The sequence below is a fragment of the Pinus tabuliformis genome, chromosome 6 (genome assembly GCF_031772625.1).
Source record: "Pinus tabuliformis cultivar Carrire ecotype Pingquan chromosome 6, CPIR1, whole genome shotgun sequence".
NCBI classification, from domain to species: domain Eukaryota; kingdom Viridiplantae; phylum Streptophyta; class Pinopsida; order Pinales; family Pinaceae; genus Pinus; species Pinus tabuliformis.
In genome coordinates this window covers 865,673,339-865,694,126 of record NC_142292.1, presented here as the reverse complement: position 1 = coordinate 865,694,126, position 20,788 = coordinate 865,673,339, and the positions used below count along the sequence as shown (strand labels likewise).

Below are 20,788 nucleotides of genomic sequence, written 5' to 3'. Positions count from 1 at the left end.
AGAAGTTGGCTTGAGCCCTAGTGGACTTGTGCCAGCTGACCAAGTGACAGCTGCGACAAGAGCTAGTACTTGTGCATACAGCACCGTCGCTTCCAAGTTTGTACGAACTACCGGGTTGATAAAATTAGAGATAGGAAGCTCCAGTTGTTGTAGCATTATTGCTACAATACTGGCGCCCACCATCTTTTTGGCGCCGTTGCCGGGGAAGCGTCAGAGTATTGGTGATTGTCGCTTTTCTTCTATTTTCCACTACAATCTTCTGCTAAGTAGTTTATTTCATTTCCATTATGCAATTTCGTTTATGCAAAAGTAGATTAGCATTTCCCGCTTTCATAGATTAGCATTTCCCGCTTTCGTAGATTAGCATTTCTCGCTTTCATAGATTAGCATTTCAATTCCGCAATTTCAATTCTGCAAGCGTAGATTAGCATTTCAATTCTGCAAGCGTAGATTAGCATTTCAATTCCGCAAGCGTAGCCTAGCATTTCATTCCTGCAATTTCATTTGAGCAAAATAGATTAGTCCTTTCCTGCTTTCATTTCAATTCCGCATTTTCATTTTAGCAAGATAGTTAGTTGCAGTTCAATCTATTTCAGTTTTGCATGTAGAAGTAGAAAAAAGCAAAAATCAACCAAAAAGATTTCATTTCATGCCTTGTAGGAGTAGAGATAAGTTAGAAAAATGATTGCAAAACACCCCCACTGCTTCACACAGCCTTCTCTCTTCTTCGATGGCTGTGATTGAAGAACCCCTGGGTGGACATCAAGACATATTTGAAGAACCTCTAGGGGAGAAGAAGAAGAAAACATTCCTCTGGAGCAAATGGCTACAAGCAGAGATGTTGGGAGCAACATCTTGTCCAAAGATGAATTTGAAAATCAGATCAAAGATTTCAAGAGTGATATGAGGCAGTTCCTTGCCATGCAACTGGATACCTTGCGGATCCAAAAGAAGCAAGAAGAAGCAAAGAGGGCTTTGGTCATCTTTTGTCCCAGGTGCACTAGAAAGCATCCTAGGAACGAATGTCCAATGCACTCCCTAGAAGTGTGTTTCATTTGTGAAGAATACCATCCTACAGATCAGTGCCCTTCCTTGCCCGAAATTAAAGTTGCATATCAGAGAACCAAAGAAGCCACTGAATCACTCCGTTATATGAACCAAAGGAGGCCATATGGACCTAGATCTTACCAGCAGGAACTGCAAGGGACATCCGAGACCTATTATGACCCCTATCAAGCCACTTTCATGCCTCCTTGGGGTCCCCCTGCCCATCCTTCCTGGTCTACACCTCCTCCTTGGTCATATCCTCCTTGTTCCTTCACAGATCCATATTATGCCCAACCAGTTGCTCATTCATTTCACTCTTATGCTCAGCCATAGCCTCAGTGGAATGCACCTTATCAGGAGTGGAGGCCCCAGTACAACTCTCATCCCGCTCATTTTCCTCCACCACCTGCTCATCCACAACCATCTCCTCCTCCTCCACCAAGGCAGCCCCAAATGCCTACCCAATCACAATGCCATCCATCTCCATCTCAATTTCACACCTCCACTCAACTACCCGTACCATTTCCAAAACCATACAATGGAGCAGCTCAACCCCATTGCAAATCTGAGGCACAACATGTGCAAATGATTCCTCGTGAGCTCAATGATGTTCACCAAAGCTCAGGAAAAGCATTGCAAAAAAGAGATCATCTTGAAAGCATTGAAGGATCACATCCAGCAAAAGAAGATTCAAAAGAGGAGATCAAAGAACCATGGGCTGCACTTGATGAAGAAAAGAGATCTAAATCAGAGATCGAGAGAGATCCCTCATGGTTACCATCAAATCTTCCATGTACTCAAGAGAAAGATCAAATGGTCATGATAGAAGGTGACATGAAGAATGATCCAGATCAGCAAAAGAACCAAGGATATCAAAGCTATATTGAGATATGGTTTCATAAGGTCACTAAGTTGCAGCAGTACTTTCTTCCTCAGCTTTGTTTGATCCCTTCAACGCCAGGTCATTTGGTCTCTGAGATCTGGATACTTGTCCAAGCATGCATTTCGAGCCTTCACATCATTTTTTCTCTAATCTCGATGTGCACATGGCTCCATTGGAAGTATTCTTATACTTGAAAATGATTTTGTTTTTCAAGTAGGGTAGGGTAGAAAAAAGAAAAAAAGAAAAAAGAGAAAAAAGAAAAAGAAAAAATGGAAAAAAGAGGAAAATAGAAATCTAAGGTGAAAACCTCCTCGGAGGCGCCTTAGATTGGCTCATTGATTGAAAACCTCCATGAGGCGGTCAATGGGTTGAAAAAAAAAAGAAAAGAAAAGAGAATAAGATCTTTGGGTGAAAACCTCCCTTGGAGGCGCCCAAGGCAGGCAATTAGGGTGAAAACCTCCATGAGGCGCCCTAGTTGTTTTTCAAAAAAAAAAAGAGAAAAAAAAGAAAAAGAAAAATAAAGCTAATCTCCATTGAATAAGTTCATGTTGCAGCAATGACATTGCAGGTTAAAGAAGGACGTTTCATGACAGGAGGAGCACTCAAATCAAGGTCAAAGGACTATTTCTTGTGCCTTCTACAGGAAGCTCTGTATTTCTACAGGAAACATCCTGTAGAACCTTTGGACGAGCCAAATCCAATTTCAAAAGTGAATCTGATCCTGGGAATCTGTTGATTAGGCCTACAAGCACTTGTGTGTCCATCCCTTGCCTTCATCCATCATTTTTTCACCTCCTTGTGCTTCTCATTGTGCTTCTACAGGAACTTCCTGTAGAAATTGTGGGAAACTAGGCATGCATTTCAAAAAGTGGTTTGGTGAACATGGTAGCTTCCTCAAGGGTTCAAAAGTCCTCATGCAGTCTTCCAACTCCTCCTCCATCATCTCTATACCTGCATCACAACCAAAATTCATTTTGTCATCCCATGCAACCAAAATGCAAAGTGCCTTGAAGCAAAAACACATAGAGCAGAATTTGTTTTTGCCATAACTTGAAAACCATGCATCCATTTGACAAACCGTTTTATGGAGAATTGTACAAGGTTTATGACAACATGCCTGAGCAGTTTCATGCAATTCCGGTGCACGGTTTCCAAGAAATCAGCCTCCATCACCATCAGCCATTTTTGCATTTTCTCCATAACCGTGCATCTGTTTCAAAACCTGTTTCATGGGGAGATGCACATGGGTGATAGTAACCTACCCAAGAAGTTTCAGCCGATTCTGATGCACGGTTTCCGAGAAATCGACCTCTGAAATCTTCAGCCATTTTCCATTTTTCTCGAAATCCGTGCATCCATTGATCACAAATTTGCTATGGGAGATGCATAATGATGGTAGGAACATGCTCACCGAGTTTCAGATCAATCCGATCTACCGTTTGGGAGAAATGGCAAAAAGAAGTTCTGATTTTGTGACCATGCAGCAGCAGCAGCTTGAACGGGCAGAGTTGAACGTGGAAACGATTGCATGCAGCTCAGATCCGGCCAGAGGACACCTGCACAAGGAAAAGCAATCAGAAATCATTAGCCAAGCCTCATGCAATCAAAGAATCAGAGCATGCAGCAGCAAGAAGCTTCACAGGCAGCCGTTTGGCTTCAGGTACGTGACAAAACCTATTCCTCTATTGCATGAATCTAATTCAAGAACTGCATGAACGAATGGAGTGATGGAATTAAGCCATGAATTTAGGAAGGTTCACTTGATGTCCAGTTCTCTAGCAAGTCACGCAGCATGCAGGGGTCAGCCATGCACGTGAAAGTCAAAAAACGGACAGTTAGTGTCAGCTGCTTGAACTCCAGTGCAGCGGATCAAGAAGAAAACATACGGTTCATAAGTAGAACATGCAGTTCACGATAGCCTAACTGTCTGCATGGCCAACACATGTCTCTGCCACCTCACTCCAAAAATCACGCAGAAATCTGAGCGCTCAGCTGTTGGTCAACTTGCACTTGCAACATGATTCACTCGAAGTGTATTCAAATTCAGGTATTGCTTCCCTTTTTGTGAAGTTACATACTCCGAAATGCGAGCTCATGCTGTGGAACTATTGTTTGTCTTGTCTCAAGATGGAGATAAACGAAAATTAGCAGAACATCTTGGAGAAAAATATATGAAATGGTTAGCAAAACTTATTTCAACATCTTCAAATATGGTCTTGGCGGTTCTTCCATGGCTCTGTTTGGCAGCGTAGGTGGTGGTATTTACACCAAAGCAGCAGATGTAGGTGCTGATCTTGTTGGCAAGGTTGAGAGGAACATTCCTGAAGACGATCCACGCAACCCAGCTGTCATTGCTGATAATGTTGGTGACAATGTTGGAGATATCGCTGGTATGGGATCAGATCTATTTGGGTCCTATGCTGAATCTTCCTGTGCAGCTCTGGTTGTTGCATCCATATCATCATTTGGAAACTCTCATGATCTTACTGCCATGTGTTATCCCTTGCTTATTAGTTCAATGGGTATCATTGCTTGCTTAATCACAACTCTGTTTGCAACTAACATATTTGAGATCAAGGCTGTGAAGGAAATTGAGCCTGCATTGAAAAAGCAACTTATTATCTCCACAGTAGTGATGACTATTGGCATTGCTGCTGTAAGCCTAGTTGCATTGCCTTCATCCTTCACTATCTTCAATTTTGGTGCCCAGAAGGTTGTAAAGAACTGGGAGCTTTTCTTCTGTGGTGCTATTGGTTTGTGGTCTGGCCTTGTTATTGGTTTTGTCACTGAGTACTACACTAGTAATGCTTACAGCCCTATCCAAGATGTTGCCGATTCATGCAGGACTGGAGCAGCAACTAATGTTATATTTGGGTTGGCTTTGGGATACAAATCTGTTATTATTCCCATATTTGCTATTGCAGTAAGCATTTTATGAAGGAAAGAAAGCTGCCGCAGTCGGAAAGTATTGTCATGTCAGGAACAGAAACGTGAATCAAGGTTAACCAATGGAAAAACAGTGATTTAAAGGCCTGGAAACACTTTTTCCCATCCAACTTTGGCATGGAATATCTATTCTCGGGCAGTTCATTGTACGTGTGTGCTTTTATAATACATTAGACTTGCCATTTGTGTTGGATTCGTCAGCTTTCAGGCAGCGCAGTTCAAGGAGAAGGAACCCCCAGCCAAGCAAGTAAAATCAGTGAAATTGGTTCTACAGGAAGCTAGCAGACTGTTTCTACAGGAAGCTAGCAGACTGTTTCTACAGGAAGACAGAGACTGTTTCTACAGGAAGCCAGCGAACAGTTTCTACAGGAAAGTTTGAAAAGCGGGAAGCCAAAGGAGAAATTGGCCGAGATGCTAGCCAAGGAAGTCACCAGGGCCATCAAAGACAAGGGGAGAGATTTGGTTGCTCAGAGGATGAGCAACACTTTCAGTAGGGGGGTGATGATGAGCCCCAAAAATGTACAATTATTTGGGCTCATTCAACCTCCTAATTTGGCTAGTCCACCATTCTCATTTGTTTATTGCATGTTTTTGATTATTTTTATGTTAATAGAGTGAATTTGGTTAGTCATTATGCCAACAAGTCTAATGGGTGCTTTGTGTAGCCTTTTTGGTCAACTTGGAGACAAAATTGAAGGTCTTAATGAGCACTTGGCAGCCAAATTCGTGGGAGAACAAGCTACAGGATTTGTAGGAAGGTGTCCCCCTCATTTATGGGCCCTTACCTCGAATTCTCCACCATCAGCTCGGAGTTCAAGGGCCACCGAATCAATCAGCTCAAGGGCAGCCAAGCAAGTCAAGTTGGACTGCTGTTAACTCCAAGTCTTGGGCAGCCAAGTCCCTAAATTTTAGGAGGACTGTTGGGTCCTCAAATTGTATAAATAAGAGGGATTAAGACCTCATTTCAGTTAGTCATTTTTGGGTTAGCTAGTTAGTCAATTTGGTTTTTGCTCTTTGTAAGCCAGTTTTGGCATGACATTAGACTTTTGATTATGAATAAAAGCAAGCAGTTTTGGATCAAATTCTGAGTTTTTAAAGGAGCCTAAATCTCTCGGGGTTGGGCCCAACCTGAGAGCTCAGGCCTCCTTCCTTTGTATCAATATTGTTCCTTTAGCATTTCGTTTCCATTTTCCTTTACATGCATTCGAGTATAGCTGTTGATTTAGATTTCCTGTAGTGGTTAAACAGTTGCTGATTTGGATTTCCTGTAGAAGTTAAACAGATTGGTTTTATCAGTTAGAATTGCTGTAGTTGTTTGGAAGTAGGCTGAGTAGATTAGAGTGAATAACAGTTAAAAAAGAACAGGCTGACTGTATGCTCATGATCCACCTCTTTCTAGAGGCAGGGATCGCAGACTGTGCTGCCCATTCAAAAACGTTTGCTTACATGTTAATGCTCTCTTGAACGCAGTCTTGGTGATTGATAGAAGTGTCCATGAATGTCAATTTCTTGGAATGCTTCATTACTTCAGTACCATATATCAGTTTCCTTCACGAATACATTGCTGTTCATTGGTTTAAATAAGCTGTTGGCATAAGTTAATAACTTTTACTTGCAGGATTTGGATGATTTGTCTCATTTCCACCGTGCAACGCTACTCCATCGTTCTCCTACCTTCCCGAACCGTGCCCAGACCAACTATCCATCCTCCAACGAAGCCCTTTGTGCCTCAACTACCCCACTGCTCATATCCCATGTTTTTTTGCCTTCTTTTCCCTCTATTTCCTCTAAGACAAATCTGCCTCTACACTCACCCTCATCTCCTCACCTCACTGTTGCTGAGCTATTACCACCTCATTTCCATCCTACCTATTCACCCATACACTTCCTCCACTCCTCCATCACCCAAAACTCCAACCACAGACCTTCCTGTAGAAATCCCGAGACTTCCTGTAGAAGCCCCTGCAGACTTCCTGTAGAAGTCCATTACCTCGGTTGCATAGCATCCAGACCTTGTGGAACTCTCTGAAAGAATGCCAGGGATCCCTTAGACCCTTCCTGAACCTTCCAAACCTCCCTCAAAGCATTTTCATCCTGTGATTCATTCCTGCACAGTGGAAAGCTAGTTAAGAGCTCTTGCATGACAATTCTCATAAGTTAGTCCAAAATACAAAAATATGTTTTCTCTAGTTAAAGGCAGTATAGACACATGCATTTGATCATCATAGAAGTGGTGGCACCTTTTCTCATAAGTTTGCATCTTCATTTTCGCATTAGTTAGATTAGCTGGTAAAATTAGGGTTTACTAGGGTTTCCATGCTTTGGTTGGCTTTCAGTTCATTTTTGCCAAGTAGATTAGTTTTCTTTGAGATAGCTTTCGTCCATCATTTAGCAAGCTTCTTCTGAGAGCATATAGAAGTTGGCTTGAGCCCTAGCGGACTTGTGCCAGCTGACCAAGTGACAGCTGCGACAAGAGCTAGTACTTGTGCATACAGCACCGTCACTTCCAAGTTCGTACGAACTACCGGGTTGATAAAATTAGAGATAGGAAGCTCCAGGAGTTGTAGCATTATTGCTACAATACTGGAGCCCACCAGGAGGCAACACAAAAGAGAGGAGAGCAACAAGCCTCTGGGTTTCTCTAAAGTGTTTTTTCCCTTCATTGGATAAGTGTAGGGTGAGGTAGTTGGTCCTGGAACTCCCTGTGCATTTGTGAATTGTTGAGAAACTAGTGGGTGGAGGAAGAAGAACCTTCGGAGTCCCTGTTCAGCTAGTATATTGGTGTTTATTCCCTTGAGTAAGATCACCTCAGACCCTTGGAATGCGACCCACCAAATCACGTGGCCCGATGATAGAACCTGGGAGTCATAACCTCGAAACATTTCTAATGGCGTGATCAAAGGAGAGCTGAGTGAAAGGAAGAAGGATGATGCGACACCAATGACATGCATCCAATAGTATTACTATTGGTTGGAATTGTGGGTCTACTGACACATAGGCCCATACGCCTAGCTTGGAAGCATGAAAAGAAGGTGCAAATTGAAAAACGCCTGGTAAATCTTGGTGGGATGATGCAAGGAGGTTATATGGTTGGGCCTTCACTATTTTCGTAGTGTTATTGGTCGGAGACTAGCCCGCTTTCCGAGTCAACCTGACGATTTTCACCCTATAAGATTAAAGTGGGAGTCAATTGTAAAGCGTCAGGAGGTAAGCTAGCGGGATGACATAATTCATGCCATGCAGCGATACATTCCCATCTGATTGGTGGAGAAGATTCTTGCCAGCCATGTCAAACCGACGCCCTAACCCCAGATGAGATTAAGGTGGGTAGCCAAATGCAAGCGTCAGGATGGATGCAAGCGATATGATGTGGGTGTGGTCATAGTGGAAACAAAGAGTTTGGTAATGGCAGACCAATGGGAAAAGAGACCATACAACCCCACCATCCATGCAAGCCCGGTAGTAGAGTCCCAACAATTAGTAAATGGTTCTTTGTGGAGTGCGTCGGGAGGGACCCAACAGGATGACATTGGTTGGTTGTGTTGGCCATACACACAAGCCTAATAGTATTACCATTGGTGAAGGGAGGACACACAGCTAGGTCATCTTGATGTTGCTTTCCTAGTAGAATAAAGTGTCACTGTAAGAGGTGAAGTGCCAGGATAACGTGAACCAATGATGGTGATTGGTGGACAAAACCTAGGCCAATGTGGAGTTAGTAAAGGGGCCCATTTTCCATGTAAGCCCAGAATAAAGAAGTCGATGGGTAACCAAAGACTCAGTTTGGGAAATTGGCAGGAGAGATTGAGCAAGGTGACGTGTCCAGTAGGATCCACCCAAAAGGCGCTGGCTAATGTAGAGAGTGGAATCATGTTGGGTTTTTGGCAAGCACAGCGAATACATGCGTCTAGCAATAGGTGTGTGCGTGTGTGTGTGTGTAACCGTTGATTCGACAATTAACAAAAAAAAAAATTACCCCATTCCTCCAATGGTAACCTGAGCGGTCAAGTGATGTTACACTTGAGAAATGATGACGACGTCCTAAATTTTCTAGTTCCAAAGGAAACCACATGACTCTCTAGAAATATGGATAGAAATAGTTTCTTTTAACATGTTTGCAATGATTTTAGAGATCAATTTATAGGAAATATTACATAGGGAGATCAATTGATAATCCTTGAAAGTGGAGGGGTGGGAGGACTTCAAAATGAGAGTAATAAATGTAGAGTTTATTTCCCCAGAAACCCATTTTTCAATCCTTGAATCATCAACCTTGCGTAGCAGGTACATGACCATTAAATTAAAAAAGTGAGTAAAGATTTCAATTGTCCACCCATTATTTTATATATAAACACATTGGATTATTCTTGTTATTAATACTTTCTAAAATGTTACATGTCAAGTATGTATTAAACATTGAACAAATTACGAATCTCTATCATGTGCTTGAATTATAATGAACTTATTAAAGAATCCCTCGTCCCCCTCTTTTATATTAAAATATTTTACTCAATATGCATATCGAAATATTTGATTTATAAAATTATGTTATTTATAACTAGTAGTGAAATAATATTAATAATGTAGTATCAATAATATTTTCACATGTCATTTGTCAACTCCATATTAAGCACTGAATGAATTACATATCTCCCTCATATTAAAAAAAATATTTTTTTTTTTTAACTTTCAGTTACTTTATCTCTCATACTAGTTGTAGAATAATGCAATAATTAATCAACCCCAACCAACTTAAAATAAATGGAACATGTTAATAATCTTCATTTAATAGCAAAGCAGATCTCTTTGAGCAAACTTCTTCTCCGACTATCTTCAAAAGGACAAACACAATAGATTGCGAAGCTAAGACACCAATGTCCCAAGAACCAGAAGAGATGAAGGAGATGCAAGATAAAGGAAGTTGGAAGACCGTAGAGAGAAAAAAGAAAGCTACAACATCAATCTCGCCAAGAAAGACGAGGAGCCAGACAATTAAAAACTAAGAAAATTATAGGTCCGATAGACCAATTTGGTCTTAGTGGACGTTAACCACTACCATTATCATTAAATTGTGATTCAATTTGGAAGTAATTTAATAATAAGCATTGATTTGATACTTAAAAGCTCACGAAAACAATAAATCTGTAACATGTTTTCATTATATTGGATATTATAATAAAGTTTATATATATATATATCTATATATATATATATAAGAGAGCTTATGTTTTATAAAAAAAAAAAAAATTAAAAATATTAATATTATTTTAAATATTTATATATTTTAAAATATATATATATATATTAATATATATATATTTTAAATAATATTTATATTAAAAAAGATATTTATATTTTTTAAGTAAAGTTTTCAATATTTTAAATTTAACCTATTTTTTTGTCTTCTCAAATTTTGAAACGTTTTTAAACATGATTGTACATCTCAAAACTTCGTATAAAATTCCTCCCCTACCATGAGTAAACATCACCATATACCAAAACTTGGTATAACATTATTTCCTTACCTTGAAATATTGGTTAGAAATTTTTAAAATGATTGGGTTTAAGCGATGGTAGTATGTTAAGATGGTAAATTTAATTTATGAATGAAGTAAATAAGCTACATTAAATTTTATATTCAAATTTAAAGGCTTCTTTGGGTTTTAAAATCAAGATTTTTGTATTTTTAAGAAAATAAAAATTGAAAAGACCAGTGAGGTATGTTTAGAACTATAGAAATGTTTCTGTTGACATGATTTCCATTGAGCCCCTTTTTTGTGTGCCCACTCTACACATCTTCTCCACTTCTTTGCGTAGGGATTGATTATAACACATTATTTCTTTTATCTCGTAAAGATAATATAAAGAGCGCTTTCCATGGGGCCCGTCTAGCTCAGTTGGTAGAGCGCAAGGCTCTTAACCTTGTGGTCGTGGGTTCGAACCCCAAGGTGGGCGCGCTGTTTCTTCAACATTAATCTAAGGTTTTACAGATTTTGTTCGCGATATCTATGTTGTATTGCGATGGAAACCAATTTCTTCCCACTTTATAAGGATAACGAGGTAGGGACTAATAACACAAAATTTACCATCACATACTTTTGTTTCATAAATGCTTCTTTTGGTGAGTAACATAGAATTTTAGTGTACAAAATTGTTGAAGCTTTTTGTTGCATAGATGCTTGTTTTGGTGAGTAAGATAGAATTTTAGTGTACAAAATTGTTAAAATTGTTGAAGTCATGTTTGGGCAAAATACAAAAGTGTCATAAAACTTTGAGACACCTTGAAGGCTTCCATTACGGTAAACTCATATGGTTTTGAAAAAGTTTAGTTAAACCAATCGCTAGCCCAAAACATGTCTTTTTCACCTTGTTTGTCTAGCATTCACTAACAAGCCATGATTATAGAGAAAGGCTAAAAAAAATACCTCTTACCATAGTTGTTATAGCTTATTGTTAAACCCTTGGGATAGAGAATTCAGATCCTTCATCTTCCCTTTTCTACTTAGGTTTCCTCCTACCATCTCCCACTTCATATTTTGTTTGAATTCAACTGATCAAGCAATTATACAACCGTGAAGTTTATGGTGAAAACTTACACCTCAAAAGTGAAGTATAGGGTGAAAACCTACACTTCAAAAGTAAACCAGACTTGAAGATGACCTCCTCTCCTTCTCAACAAATTTTAAAGCCAGATCCATCGCCACTCAACTCCTCCTTTTACTACTTAACTATATGCATAACAATATTTGACATATAGTCATTGTTTCCCTAGAACCTTAATGTATAGATTCAGAAGTTTCATTATATTATTGAGACCAAGTAGAAGTGTGCCACCTACAAATTGTAAATCAATAGTTGATTTGGATCTGGTATCAACATTGAGCCTCTTAACTGATATGAGACCTTAGCTTCATTAAACAAGTGAGACCTCACCAAATATAAACTATGGATGGATATTTGATTTTCGTTGAGTGTCACCCTTGACCTCTTAGTACTTGAACAAATAAGGATCATATATAATTGATAAAATTAGACTTATATTAATTCAGACTTGGGCTTGCTCACACACCAAATGCATGAAAGTGTCACATTATATAACAATGGGATCAATAGACTTGATAGACATAAAAACTTGGATGATAAAGACTCTGACTCGACTATAACTCACACACATAGGAAAATAACGACTTCTAGAATAACACCTCGAAACTCACACAAATCCAGAAAATTCATTTCTCTATTATCTCTAAGTCTCCTCCTTAATGGAGAAATGAATTATTTATCACAACTAACTTGTCTATACATAACATAAATTTGTCTCTTCCTAAAGGCTTAGTAAACATGTCTACCACATTATTATTTGTATTACAATAGATTAAATTTATTTCCTTTGACTGCATTTTTTCTCATACAAAATGATGTTGAGTCTCTATGTGTTTTGATCTTGCATAATAGATTGGGTTGTTGGCCAGTTTGATAGAGATTTGGTTGTCACACTTGATGATTGTTGGTCCTTCCTATTTTTTTCTCATGTCTTCAAAAATTCTTTTTAGCCAAATTGTTTCACGGGTTTTACTGCATAAGGCCTTGCACTAAGCTTCAGTGGAAGAAAAAGAATCAAATGGTTGTTTCATGTTGATCCATGACACAATACCAGATCCAATACCAAATGCATAACCATGGGTGGACTTATTTTCATCTGGATCTCCTACCCAATCAAAATTTGAATAACCTGTCAACTCAACATTCAAATCATTAGTATACTCAAAACCAAAATTTCCGGTCTCCTTCAAATATTGAAGGGACTCTCTTGGTTGCTTTCCAATGACTTTCATGTGGCTTAGCCATGAGTTGATAAGTATGTTGACTGAATATGCAATATTTGGCCCGGTTGTACTTAATTAATTCAAACTTCCCACCAATTGTCATTACAATGTGCGATTCACTTCTTTTGTCTCATCATCACTGTTGAGTTTAACATTATGTTCCAATGGTGTAGATATTTTTTTACATCCATTCATGTTGAATCTCCTGATTAATTCTTGTGTGTATTTACTTTGCGTGACCAAAGTTCTACCATTTTATTTCCAAACTTCAAGGCCTAAGCAATAATGCAATTCTCCAACATCCTTTATTTCAAATTCTCGTGACAGACAACTTTTGATCTTTTCAATTAACATGGAATCACTTCATGTTATGATCATATCATCAACATATACAGAAATCAACACAATATTTCTATTTTCATCCCTATTGATATAGATATTTGGATCTCGTTTACTTTCAGTAAAACCCTGTTGAAAGAAAAATTAATCAATAATCACATAGAAAGAACTCGGTGCTCTTTGAGTCCATATAGTGTTTTCTTTAACCTGCAAACAATATGTTCTTCTCCCTATTTTACAAAACCTTATGGTTGAACAAGATAGAATTCTTCCTCTAATTCTCCATTCATGAATGTCGATTCAACATCTAACTGATTTAACTTTCAATTATGCTTAGTTTCCAATGCAATCATCATTCTAATGGTGTTCATTTTAGCTACTAGTGCAAAAATTTATTCATAATTTATTCCTTACTTTTTGTGAATAACCCTTTGCTACCAGTCTAGCTTCATATTTATCAATGGTTCCATCAACATTAAATTTATATTTCAGTAACCATTTTGAGTTTATGGGAATTTTATTCTTAGGAAATTATGTCAATTCCATGTATCATTTCTTATTTTGTAATCATTTTTCTTCATGCATTGCATTTCTCCATTTTGCATGTTTATTAACTTCTCTAAAGTTCAAAGGTTCTATGACATTCATCACTTTAGTCATCAATACATAATATTTATACCTTATTGGTGACTAAATTTGGCCTGATGACCTTCTTAGTAGTTCACTTCTTTCATCCCTTATCCTGCTTTGTGGTGACTCTTTTCCTCCTCTACGTGTGCTTTCATTTATTAAGATGTGCATATCACTAGATTCTTCCTCTTATTTTTACTAATGTTTGTCATCAACTTTTTTTGTGACATCATTACATTTATGATGAATATGCCATGCATCATAACTATCCTCCCTCCTACATGTTCATGAAACAAAACATCTATGCTTGCAAAAACTTTATGTGTAGAAGGATCAAACATTTTGTATGCTTTATGATGAGAATAATAACCAATGAAAATACACTTTATAGATTTTGCATCAAGTTTTCTCCTATCTTCATTTGGAGCATGAGAAAAGGATTTGCTTCCAAATATTCTTAAATGGCTTACTATGGGTTTATAACCATAAACAGCTTCAAATGGAGTCTTATGGTTTAAAATTTTTGTTGGACTTTTATTTTTTAAATAAACAAGAGGACTATTAGCTTCAACCCAAAAGGCACCGATAAGATTTTTACTTTCCCTCATGCTCCTTGCACATTCCACTAAGGTTTTGTTCTTCCTTTCAGCGACTCCATTCTGTCATGGGGTATGTGGCACCATGTACTTTTGTACAATTCCATGGGATTTGAAATATTTAACAAATTCACTTAACATATATTATCCCCCTTGATCAGATCGAAGGATCTTGATGTATTTTCTTGTTTGCTTCTCAACCAAATTTTTAAACTCTTTGAAATATTCAAATACATCACTCTTTTTCTCATGAAATAAACCCAAGTATATTTTGTGCAATCATCAACAAATATCAGAAAACAATATGCTCCTCCTAAAGATCTAGTTTTCATAGGCCCACATACATATGTAATACACAAGTTCAAGAATATCCCTTTTTCTTCTATTTTTACGAGTAAGGAGCTCTTCCCTATGCATCTTCCCTAATACACACCCTTCACATGTTAAATATTCCTTCTTTTACAATGGAAGTCCCTCTACCATTCTCTGTGTCTAAAGTAGCAACAAGTCAAGATAATTAAGATGGCCATACCTTTGATGCCAAAGATATTTTGTTGTCATGGTTGTGGATGCTAATGCTTGATGGTCTTTCATGTTAACATCAAGCTTGTATAAGCCTCCAACTCTCACTCCTCTTGCTATGATGTTGTATTTTTCCTATATATCCTTAACAATACAATGTGATTTGAAGAATTCAACTTTGAGATTATGATATGCAATGATGGATACATAGATTAAATTCTCCATGATTCCAGGAACATACATAACATTTTGTATTTGTCTCACATGGCCATTTGGTAAAGTTATACATACATCACCATAACCTTTGATTTTATCAGATTAGTCATCTCCTAAATAGATATGAGTACGATTAGTATTTTCATGATATGTATCTCACCATTCGTTTTTGCATGGCATATGAATTGAAGCACCAAATTCAATAAACCATGTATTAATATCATCAACTTACGTTGATAAGACAACATATGGAATGAATAGTTTGAGATTTTTGAGATTATCACTAATTGAGGCTTTGGACACATCAAACTTCCTTGTTTTGGAATTTTTATCAAAGTTTCTAGACGTACATCAATAGAATCATCCATCCTTCCTCTTCATATATGTATTTGTCCTTGGTGGTGTTTTACCTTGTTGTGGTTTTGACTGTGACTTGCCTCCTTTGTTCTTGTCCCATGACTTTCCTTTGTATGGTTGCTTCCCTTTGGCTACCAGTGTCAAATCTAAACTTTGAGATCTTACATTGAAATTCTTCCTTCTTTCTTCTTCTTGCGAGAGAATACATGTTAATTCATCAAAGGTAGGAATTTTTTCCCTAGTTTAAATTCCAGTGACAAACCTATGATAATCATATAACATCCCATTCAAACTATTCGTTACTAGATCATTATTGGAAATCTTTTCACAAATAACACCAAGTTTATCAGCAACTTCTTTGATTCTATAAAGCAAATCATTAATGGTTTCATTTATGTCCATCTTAATTGAGAAAAGCCTCTTCTTTAAAAATAATAATTTATTAGTATTAGGAGTTTCATACAACTTTTTTAGTGTTTGCCAGGTTGCTTGAGATGTAGCACAATCCCTGATGTGCGGAATAATGTTTTCCTTTACGGACATTTGCAAGAATACCTTGGCCTTGGTCTCTTTATGCTCCAATCTTGAACTAAAGTTGTTGGCGCTGCCAATTTGGTTTAATCTCGTATTACTATTTGTAGTGTCCCTTCTTGGTGAGATAACTTTGATGACACTTGGAGAGGGTGATTTTGATGCAGTGATATAAATATTATGCATGTTAGACTTATGTATATGCTTGTATGCTATAAACCTGGTTTAGGTCACACTGTTGCTATGTGCTTATGATAAAGACTGATTTTAGTAAGACTGATTTTGGTTAAGTGCATATTATCGATGTTTTCTCTTTTGGTATCCTAGTTTGGACATAGGTGTATGACATGGATGGTGATCCAATATTGAGACACATAGATCCATGGATGATCATGGTTATGTGGAACATATGGTTAATTATGATTTATGGATGATATATGATTGAGACATAATCTTGTACTAAGCAGGATGTGGCAAGGGACCTAGTTATTTGCAAACCAAGATGCTCAAATTATAAATGACTGTGGAAGTCATGATACATGATTTGTATGATTATATATGTCTAATCTTGTATTGAGCAAGATGTGGCAGGGGACATGGTTATTTGCAAACAAGGATGCTCAAATTATAAATGATTGTGGAAGTCATGATACATGATTTTTATGATTATATATGCTTAATATTGTATTGAGCAGGATGTGACAGGGGCGTGTTTATTTGCAAACAAGGATGTTCAAATTATAAATGGTTGCGGAAGTCATTTCTCCAGAACCAAAATGACTGTGGAAGTCATGCAAAATATTTGGTAAAATGTGAATAAGTTAATTATGAAATTCATTTGATTCCTTTGATCTATGAGATTGTGATGTGTGCAGGTCTTGGAACAATGCCTTACCAACGAACCATCAGATGGGTATGAGTTCACAATCAGTACCTTAAGGTGAAGCATGGAGTTTCAAAGTAGAGTAGATGAGAAGCCATGGAAATTAGGGTGCGGAATCCTAAATCCATGAAAGATAAAAACATGGAGTCTTGGATCTATAATAAAAGGATTAGGGCACAAATTCCTAAATCCATGAAAGATAAAGACGTGGAGTCTTGGATCTATAATAAAATTTTTAGGGCATAGAGTCTGAATATTTAAAAAGATCAAGGTGTGGAATCTTAGATCTTTAGAGTAGATCAAGACGTGGAGTCCTCAATCTACTAAGGCACGAAGATGCATGCAATAGGGGTGCAGAATCCTTATTATTTGAAAGAAAAATACCACTCATGGGAAGCTCAGGGATGAATTTCCTTAATAAAATCTCATTTCTGGCAATTCTGGAGTGACTTTCTAAAAACAGAAAGTCATGTCTAATATCTCAAGTATGACTTTCCAAAAATAGTAAATCACCTTAAATCAATGGGTAATCAAGTATAGTTGAAGGAAAACCACTTAACGTATCATTAATCAATCCTAATAGTTCAATATCAACTTAATCCTAAATATTATTAATATTATTATTATCTTTTATGAGACTATGATATTATTATTAAAAGGGAATTACAAGTTACCTTCATCTCCTCAATCACTTCACACCTCTCTCCTTGATGACTCTCATGGCTCTATGTAAATCTCTCTCTCTTTTAATAATACATTACACTCTCTTTTATGCACTCATCAAAGAATGGCATATTCCTCTTACACTCATTAAAGACATGTCATAAAAGATTCCTCTTACGCTCTCTTTAATTCATGAGTTACACTCTTCTTAACTAAGACATGCATAACTCTGCTTAATGGCATGAGTTACACTCCTCTAAATGGAATACAAGGCATGCATATTACTCCTTTATGACAAGAATTCGTTGTTCCTCCTATATATGTGTCTCATGTATTCTCACTTGGGGGAGGTGCATGGTGATACAAAGAGTTTGAGAGATTTGAAGAAGTTTGTGAGAGGGAGAGATTTGGAGAGTAGCCAAATGCTAATTTAAATTACTAAGTATCTCTACCCAGTGGAGTTGAACATGAGTGGTATTGAGAGGAAGTAAAACGTATCTTCCTCAGCTTTCCTTGTATATCTTCTACTGCTATATTTTGGTACTGCTTGTCATCTCTTATAGCTCGAGGGTTCTAGGGGGAGAAGTTCTCCCTTGATATGGTTGGGTGGAAAACCATATGGTTCAAATTAGTTGGTTAAGGAATCAAAGATGGATCATATTCTCAGAGATTGGAGTTGCACATCTGACCAGGTATAAATTTAATTGTCTTGAACTCTGTATTACATGTATTGTTTCGTACCATTTGTATAAGTGTGTGATGTGTAATGTGTTTAGGTCAGGCAGGTATGGGGTTGTCTGGACATGTGTGTGTTGTGTTTGTGTGTTCAAGATAAACATGTATGGGACTATCTGGGCCTATGTGTTTTGTATGTGCAAAAGTTTTCAGACAAGTATGGGACTACCTGGGGCCTTATAATGTTTAGTTCCACACATATGAAGGTATGGGACTGCCTGGGCCTACACAGGTGTGAAATACACTGATATTCTTCTCGACAAAAGACTACCTGGATGGTAGTGCCCATAATCGTTGGATTGTGATTGGGCTTGAGTGCTCATCTTGAGGCCAATGAGTCACTTAGTAAATTTTAAATCAAAGAGAAGAGAAGAAAAGGAATTGGATCAATCCAGTGTGTGTACGTGGTTAAAGTGAAGAGAAGGCACTGGATGCTTATCGATGGGAAACCAATCTAGTGTGTGTATGTGGTCAAAGTGAAGAGAAGGCAATGGATGCTTGTCGATGGGCAACCGATATGGTGTGTGTATATGGTCAAAGGGAAGAGAAGGCACTATATGCTTGCCGATTGAAAACCAATCTGGTGTGTGTATAGTGAAGAGAAGGCACTGGGTGCTTACTCGGTCGGCTACTAATTAAGTGTATGTAAATAAAGAAACAAAGAAGAAAAGAAATATAAGTATCAATATTTCATGACTTTGATGCTTTGTTTTATGAATCTAAATTCAATGATTTGATCTATGATGGTTTGGGTTATGAGCTAACTTGATTTTCCATGATATGAATTAAAGGAGAATTCCAAGTTCACTTCATGAATGAACTGTTGGTGAGGTATGATTTAAAATTATTGCATTTCCTTAATGATGGAACTTATGGAGGCATATGTGATATGATGCAGGAAAGCATGAAATCACCTAGTTGGGTGGATGGACTTGGCTAAAAGATAAATAATTGCAGTTGAAAAATATCTAATGTGACTTGCACATAGATTAAATATTTAAAGAATGGAGCCATTGTGATACACTAACACCAACGATTTCAATCGATTGTCAGGAAGCATGGTATGACTATATGGTAGTTTTGAAGGTAATGATGTGCCTTGCATTTGAACTCCTTCTGATGCAAGGAAACCTCGCCAAGGGATGGATTGCCTGAGGGGTTGACAAGTAGAGAAGGGGATGCATGAACGTGGAAGGTGAGTTACTGCACAGAGAGGGGGTAGGCAGATTTCCCAAGGACTGAGAATCATAGAAGGGAAGGCCAGAAAATGAATTGGGTTTCTTAGCCATGAGCATAGTTGATTGGGATCAAAAGCACATTCAGGTTATATCGAGAAGCAGTGAGACATGAATTTTTCATTGAGGGAACAAAAGTGAAACGGAATGTAGTTTTGGATATTTTAGGCATACTACCCTCCAGAACAAAGGAAAGAATCCAAGTCGAATTTGGTGTAGCAAAAGCACTAGGAAATTGCACAAAGCCACAAAAAGTGGTTGATCTTATTGAAATTTTATTTTATAATTGCTTAGTTGTTGGGCACACAACTGTGAATGTGTGACATGTGAATATATGTAAATTTTGTAAAGAGTTGTAAATATAAAGCTCCAAAGACATTTCGTAGTTGTTTCCATTATTTAGCATGTTTCTCTATGTGTAGGGATAGAAAACACCAAGGATGGTGTTCCCCCAAGGGGGAGGGTTCTGTGACATCCTATCCATGAATGGCTTGATTTGGCCATGTAATCTCATCATGTAATTGGATTGTAAAAAAATTAAATGGGTTGAGTAAGGGACACAGATTCCAAGAGGTCTACGGGAGGTCAAATTGCTTGGGAAACTCAACTTGCTTGCTGAAGGAAGGAAAAATCTGAACTATATGACAACCATTAAAGGCTGGTTGTTGAGCTTTAAATGCATAGGATGGGACTATTGTTGGAAATTAATTGGGCTACAACATCAAAGACAAGCCCATGATGGCTTGGAAACTACAACAAGGCAAACAAACAACAAAAAGGACAAGAAAATTAATGAGAAATAGAGTGTTGGAAGGGAACTATGCATCAACAGAAAATATAAGGAGAGGATAATCATTCTCATTTAGAGAGAGGATGGCATGAGACTCATTCGGATTCGTAGAGAACAGGGATACATACTCTCATGCATTCACAAGAATAAAGGAGGAGTAGAAACGAAAAGAGAGAGGTTGAGAGGTTGATCTCAATGAGTCACGACTAAGCAGAGAAGAAGAGGAGGTTTGGTTCTTTCTTTGGAGAGAACTAGATCTCATACTTCAGTGGGTAGAGGGAGAGAGCTCTAAACTCTGCAGAAGGAGAGTCAAGTTTCATGAGGAAACACAGAAGAGAGGAGAGAAACAAGCCTCTAGGTTTATCTGAAGTGTTTTTGCCCTTCATTGGATAGTTGTAGGGTGAGGCAGTTGGTCATGGAACTCCTTATGAATTTGTGAACTATTTAAAAACTGGTGGGTGAAGGAAGAAGAAACTTCGGAGTCCATGTTCAGCTGGTAGATTGGTGTTCATTCCCTTGAGAAGGGTGTATAAATTCCCACTGTAGATCAACAGATTATGCAATATACTAAAACATAATACAAGATCTA

General features: G+C 37.8%; 1 non-coding gene and 1 pseudogene across 1 annotated transcript; both read left to right on the top strand.

Moving 5' to 3' along the window:
- Positions 1–4,106: 4,106 nt before the first annotated feature.
- Positions 4,107–4,868, top strand: LOC149261639 (pyrophosphate-energized vacuolar membrane proton pump 1 pseudogene; annotated as a pseudogene).
- A 5,890-nt stretch (positions 4,869–10,758) lies between these two features.
- Positions 10,759–10,831, top strand: TRNAK-CUU (transfer RNA lysine (anticodon CUU)). The gene has a single exon. It is a non-coding gene; the product is annotated as a tRNA-Lys (tRNA).
- Positions 10,832–20,788: the final 9,957 nt, after the last annotated feature.